The sequence below is a fragment of the Zonotrichia albicollis genome, chromosome 10 (genome assembly GCF_047830755.1).
Source record: "Zonotrichia albicollis isolate bZonAlb1 chromosome 10, bZonAlb1.hap1, whole genome shotgun sequence".
Classification (NCBI taxonomy): domain Eukaryota; kingdom Metazoa; phylum Chordata; class Aves; order Passeriformes; family Passerellidae; genus Zonotrichia; species Zonotrichia albicollis.
In genome coordinates, this window is record NC_133828.1 from 6,119,722 (window position 1) to 6,126,807 (window position 7,086).

A 7,086-nucleotide genomic window follows, 5' to 3' on the forward strand; every position below is an offset into this window, starting at 1 on the left:
CCATTGCTCTGCAATGTGGAGTGACAGCTCATAACAGAGCAATGCAAAACTCTCCCAGTGCCAGCAACATTAAACTGAGTTGTACAGGGCAAAAAATTTGCCCTGAAGCCTTTTCTCCCCTTGAATCTTACTTTCTCCCTTGATTCACACTTCTCTTTCTAATAAAAACCAGAAGGACTGTCCCCCATGAGGCAGAATAGAGATTGGAGGAAAGCTATTTTCCTTCTAACAGATTTTTTCACTGTTCCATCACCTTTCTTACTCTCTGACTATGTGAGAACAGGTCCTTCTTCCCCAGAGAGAGCTCACAAGTGCTCCAGTGGCTGTGGCACAAGTCCAGGGCAGGAGGCACTGAGTCTTCAGTCTGGAATTCCCAGAGACTGAGCTTAGCTCTTGCACAGAGCAGGGCCTCACTGTCCTCACTCCCCTCTTCCTCCTCTCTGACCATTCTCTGACCTCTCCCCCCAAAATCACTCTTATTCCCATGGAAATTTGCTTAATCAGCCAGCTAACACAAAACTCCACATGGTTCAAGCCAAGAAAGTTAAGAAACTGGAGCAGGACTTGAAGAAGTCTCTTAGCTCCAACCATAGGGGATACACATATTTATACAGGCTTTTTTTTTTCTCTCAAGTACAGTGAATTATCATGGAATCATAATGTCCTCTCAGAACTGCTTTTCCAAGGGATGATGCTGTATAAATCATGAAAACTAGACATGGAAAATATTGAGTGGGTCTCCTGGTCCAGCCATCTGCCAGGAGAAGATTGTTCCCTGCAGAATTTCCCCCATTGCTCTGCTGTAGCAAAGTACCACAGAGATGCTTTATCTGCAAAACAGCCCCACGCCTCTTTATAGTCCTGCAGAACTCATTATCTTTAGTTACAGAGAAATGATTTTACTCCCCTGTTACAGAACAGGGACCTTCTGTCCATAGCATTGCAAGTTTGCCCACATCCAAAACCACAAGTATAAAACTTCATATCAAGCTTGCAGCTTGATAATTAAATCAGAAATATATCTTATCCTCTGCCATCACATAAACTTCCCTTGCATAACACACTGATAACCAACCAGCTACCCCTTGATTACTCCCCATGAATAAAAGGCAGCACAGCAAAATGTTCCTGTGAGTTTGAAGCAGAGAAGGAACATTTCATTACCAGATCCTCTCCCTCTTTGCCAGAAGCTACCAAACAATAAAATGGAAAGGAGAGCTATAGCTTGTGACATCTGTCAGTGCAAGCAGCCTTTGGTTCAACCTGGGCCGTTATAAATATTATATTTGAAGTATTAGCAAGAGCAGATTGGATTGCAGCAGGTCCAGAATGAGGCAGCCTGAAGGCTGGCAATAAAACTGGAAGAAATGAAATGCTTTGGCATAGGTATCTTCTGCTTTGCATTCTAAAAGGAATGAAGAGGAGAGAGGGAAGCCTTTCAGTCTGATTCAGCTCATCTGGAACATTTATTTAGAAGAGCCATTTTTGCCACGCTGGCAAAGATGGACCATGCCTGCCTGGGCAAACACAGTGACACATACAGCATCCTCACAACATCTGTTTAATTACCCTCAGCACTCTCTGTGCTTCCCTATTGTATTTGTAGGGATGCCCTGACGAAGGAAGGAATGATGAATCTGACTCCATGTTCTCAGAAGGCTAATTTATTACTTTATTATACTATATTATATTTAAGAATACTAAACTATACTATACTAAAGAATATAGAAAGGATACTTACAGAATGCTAAAAAGATCATAATGAAATCTCATGGCTCTCTCCAGAGTCCTGACACAGTTTGGCACTGATTGGCCAAAGAGTGAAAACAGCTCACACCAGAATCCAATGAAACAATCACCTGTGGGTAAACAATCGCCAAACACATTCCACATGAGCACAACACAGGAGAAGCAAAGGAGATAAGAATTGTTTTCCTTTTTCTCTGAGGCTTTTCAGCTTCCCAGGACAAAAATTCTGGGGGAAGGGAATTTTTCAGAGAATGTGAATGTGACACTTTCTGCATATGTTGCTCTATGTTTGGCTGTGTCTGCATCATCACTGGATGTGAACTCAGTCCTCACTTCATTCAGGTACTGAAAGATATAAAAATACTTACTAACTCCTCTTGGTTTCACACAGTGTGAACTCTTGAGCTGCCATTTGGTTTTTGCTCTCATGTTTAGAGATAATGATTTTAGAAATCTGGTTCAAGTCTTTGCATCTTGGTCCCCCACCTGTATTATGGAGAGAAAATTATTTCTCTAGCCTAAAATTTTGAGAAGATAAGAAACTTTTAGCAGAGGCCACAAGTGCTCCAGCTAAACAGAAAAGTTCATTATGTACATTGAAATCCTTCAAGGGAACAATCAAATTAATGTGAATATGTCTCATATTCCATTCTGTTACTGCAACTTTAGGTGTTACTTGTAAACAAAAACTTTCTAGCAAAAAGTTTAATTTTTTAGGTTCATAGTGTTATTTAAAAAAAAGGAAAACAGAAACCCAAAAATCCTTTAACATTTTTCCTCCAGCAATGAGACAACAGAGCAGGCAAAAATTACTGAAGTCATGGACATTTCCACACCACTAAATAAACCTTCTGCCTTGGCATACGTAGGGGATTAGGAAAGAGAGATGCCAGAAATTGGCCTAGACTATATTTCCCTAGAGGCACAGAGAGATATTGAGGGAAATCACTACCATTCCACTACATGTGATTAAGAAATTGGGATTTTTTTTTACTCATTTTAAGAATGCAATAGACTGGATGGGAGCCACCAGAGAAAGCTGATGGCAAGAAGAGTGGGGAGAAATCATTCCAGTCAATACTTCAGAAGCGTGGACTTGCATTGTGTTTGCTCCACAGCATTTTTATTACAGCAGAAATGCTCATCTAAAGGAGAATTGACTTGATCACCTTGGGCAGAAAGATGTTATAGACAAATATTGGCTGATGAGAAGTTCAGTGTGACTCAGCAATGGGCACTTCCCAGGAAGCCAACAGAGCAAGGAGATTCTGCCCCTCTGTTGTGCTCTCTTGGGAACCCATCTGGAGCTCTGCCTGCAGCTCTGAGGCTCCCAACACCAAAAGGACATGGATTTGTTGGAACAAGGATGGGGAAGAGCCAGGAGGATGCTCTGGGACCTGGAGCCCCTCTGCTCTGGGGACACACTGAGAGACTTGGGGTTGTTTAGCCTGGAGGAACAGCTCCAGGGAGACTTCAGAGCCCTTTCTAGTACTTAGCAGGGCTCCAAGAGAACTGGAGAGGGACTTTGGACAAGGACATGGAGCAACAGGACAAGGGGCAATGGCTTCAAACTGACAGAGTCCAGGGTTAAATTAGATATGAAGAAATTCTTCCCTGTGAGGCTGGTAAGGCCCTGGCACAGGCTGTCCAGAGAAGCTGTGGATGCCCCATCCAAGGCAAGGCTGGACAGGGATTTTTGCAGCCTGTCCTAGTGGAAGGAGTCCCTGACTATGGCAGAGGAGCTGGAACTGAATGAGTCCCTTTGAGCTGGAACTGAATGGTCCCTTTGAACCCAAACCATTCTATGAATCTATGAAGTGTATATTTAATCACCCTCTTGGTACTCTTTGGAAGGACTTTCCTCCCATTTTGAGTTGAAGATTGGTCTAATCTGAAGAGCACTTGGCACAGAAAGGCACTTGAAGTTTTCTGCTTAAGGACATGCAGTTGCTCAAGCTCTTTGAGCAGCTTTAAATAGGTGCAGTGGAGGGCCAGTGGAGAGGCTGTATTATCATCAGCTCTCACCTGAGGGCAAACCAAAATACACTGCTGACCTTAGATGGATCAGACACACTGGCTATCAAGCAGATGGCAGTAAAACACCCCTGACTGCTTTGCTGCTGTTAACCACTTGTTGTGCCTGCCGTACAAAGCACAGCAGGGCTAAGCTCTGTTTTTGGGGCTGGCACCTCCCCAAGACAGGACAAACCAGTCCCACCCCCACACTGCAGTTATCCATGCCCATCCAAGGACTGGGGATTATTTTTCATCACCACCCTGACTCTCCTGGGCTGTTGTTTTGCTGATTTGAAACACCTAGCTGCAGCTCAATGGTGACCCATGTTGGTGCCAGCAAATGACCCTTCACAGGTGTGTCCTGCACCTCTGTAGGACCAGGGTGTTTGTCCCATCTCCCCAGGTGACACAAATGTGTGGTGTGGCACGTCCCTGCTCTGCCTGCTGCTGTTCTTTGATGGGTTCTAGCCCAAAAGGCAGGGCCATGAACAACCTGCACCTGAGCACCATCCTGCTGGGGTTCTGTCCTGTGCCAAGACAGCAGGTCTGCCCACACAGCCTCTTGCTGTCCCTTTGCTACAGACAGCTGCTCTTTGGGGACATATCTGTGTCCCCTGAGCAGCACAGGCTATGTACAGTCCTTTCCCTCCCCTGACTTCTCCTTTCACACTCAATTCTGCAATTTGTGCCTTGGCTCCCTTCCTAATGACTGTATTATTAGCTCTATTTGCATCTGCTCTCAGCTCTTTATTTCGCACGGAATTATTTTGGCTGCTCCACATACCACAAATTGAGTAGCTGAACCAAGTCCACAAACCCTAACAGAGAAAGCACGTGGAGCAGGGCTCTCTGTGACCACCATGGTTGTCACCCTCACACGTGCCACCACCCCTGGCCCAGGCCAGCTCCCTGACTGTCACCCTGCTGTGGCACAGAGAGGAGCAGGGTGACCATATGGCCTGAGGCAGCTGCACCATATGAGCCTCCATTTGTGACACCTACTTTGTGCTTCCTAAGACACAGAAGGTGTTTAATATGTTAGCTGTCACTTTATGGGTAATTCCAGCCTTAATTACCAAGCCAGAAATGTGGTGCACAAAAGCTGTCCTGTTGAATGTGCTCCCTGCTTCAGGGAGGCTCCATCCCTCACTCAGAGTGTTCTCCATTTGTGACCAGGACATCTGAGCAAAGCAGCATTCCAGGTGCCTGCTCCTGCTGTTCTTCACCTCCCCATTGTCCCCTCAATTCCAGGTGGCTGCTCCTGCTGTTTGTCACCTCCCCATTGTCCCCTCAGTTCCAGGTGGCTGATCCTTCTTTTGTCACCTCCCGATTGTCCCCTGTCCCCTCAGCAGCATTCCAGGTGGCTGGTTTGTCATCTCCCCATTGTCCCCTCAGCAGCTCATCATTTCCATGGGGTTTGGGTACAGCTAATGGAAATGTGAGCAGAAAAGGTGTGGGAGAGCCCTGGATGGGCTTCTGTAGGGAAAAGGGTCTGTGGGACTCCAGTTTTCTCCTGGCCTTCTGTCAGCTTCAGTCCACAGAGTTCTCTTATTTAGGTAAGAAAGGGACAGAGTCATCCTGAATTCATCCTGATTTCACTTCTCACAGGCTGGGTTTTGGAAACCCAGCCTATACAGATTTACCAAAATATGGTGAATTTGCCTGCACAGATTGCCAAAATATGTCCCTGGAGATGCCTCAGTGTGATCAGCACCAGGTATGAGCCCTACAGCCTGCACAGGAGCTCGCTGCTTCCCCTGCCCATCAGCAGCCGCAATGGGAATTTCTGTCTGCACCTGCAGATTGCCTCTGGATGGAGGGACTGACCTGAGGAACAGGGGAGGAGCCCTCAGCTTCTGCTATCCCGGGACAAAAGGCTTCTCAAAAGTTCTATTTCGTTCTGGCTTGCTGGAAATTTTTGAGGGGGAAAAGGGGAGGAAGTGTATTAGGAGATTCCCTAAAAACAAACAAAACAGAGGCACCTCATTTTCTAGGGAAAAGCAAGGAGGAGCTGGGTGGATGGGAGCAGAAATTATTTGGCTCTTCTCTTCCCACTAAATAAAACCAAAAACTGGGAAAAAAATTGACAACTGCCTATCTATGGGGTTTTGGAAGAGGAAGGAGCACAGGTTATGTGTGTGTGTGTGTGTGTGTGTGTGTATGTGTTGTTACAAGAAAGTATCACCTCAAAGAGTTTTCTATATAATTTTACACCCCTCCCTGACAATCCATTGTTAGCAGCGAACTGGGATTGCTGGTAGACAAAAGCCCACTCTCCAGCAGAAAGAACTCTATGAAAGCTGCACACAGTTTTTAATGTTTAATGACACAAAATCAATTGGAAGTGGTTGCTGGCTTCCACAGTCAATTTCAGGAGATCTCTCAGAGAACGGGAGAAAGTGGGAGAGTTTCCATTAGCCCTGGAAATCTCATCAGCAATAGGAAAATGGTGATAAACAACCCTGCACTCCAATAAACGTATTAATAAACTTGTCCTCACTCATTTCTCATGTCTCTGTGAGAGGATACAGTTTTGTCACCAGGAAGGTCACGTTTTGGTCTCAATTCCATCCTTTCTTTGCACAAACAAACATCTCTGTGGCTGTGGGTGCATTGGGAGAACCACAGCTCACATTTGCTGCCCCCTGAGCTGTCCCAGGTGCAGGAAGGTCTGAGGGGAATATCTTAATTCTCCTCTTGTTCTGCCCCACTGTGAGAGGCACCTTTGCCAAAGCAGTGCGAGAAGCTGCGCTGCCCCATAGATGAGTGGGAAGGGGCTCCATGGGGAAATGTGGGGCTCCCTGTCCTGGATGGATCCAGACTCACCCAAACACTCACAGGAGGCCACACTCAAGGGCTTTTCAGTCAAATCCTGCTGATTTTTGATGGGATTTATGCCATTTGCCAAGCTTAAAGCTGCATGGCTGCTTTTCCTGCCCTTGTTTTGCTCAGACTGAGGGAGTGTGATGCCTTCTGCTGGCTGGAATCTGGGGGGGGGTTAGGGGGGAAAAAAGGTTATTTTTGTGCCTTTAAAAAACCCCAGGACTAAGCAGAGATAGGAACAGCCCTGACTTAATCCAACGCAAAACAAGAGGCTGTTTTCATGTGTTGCAGGTTTGCCCCAGGACTCCAGCTGAGTGAAGTCAAGGCAGGGTTGGTAATGCACAATTTAATCAGTGAATTTGTAGATCTCAAAAGGCGTGCTTAATTTAATATTGTTTCTAATGGCTATTGTCTTCATGCTTGCCTGTTTCCCTGGTGTTTTTCCCTTTTGTAATTACTTGAATGGGCACTTCCAGGTGCACTGCATATATTAGCAGG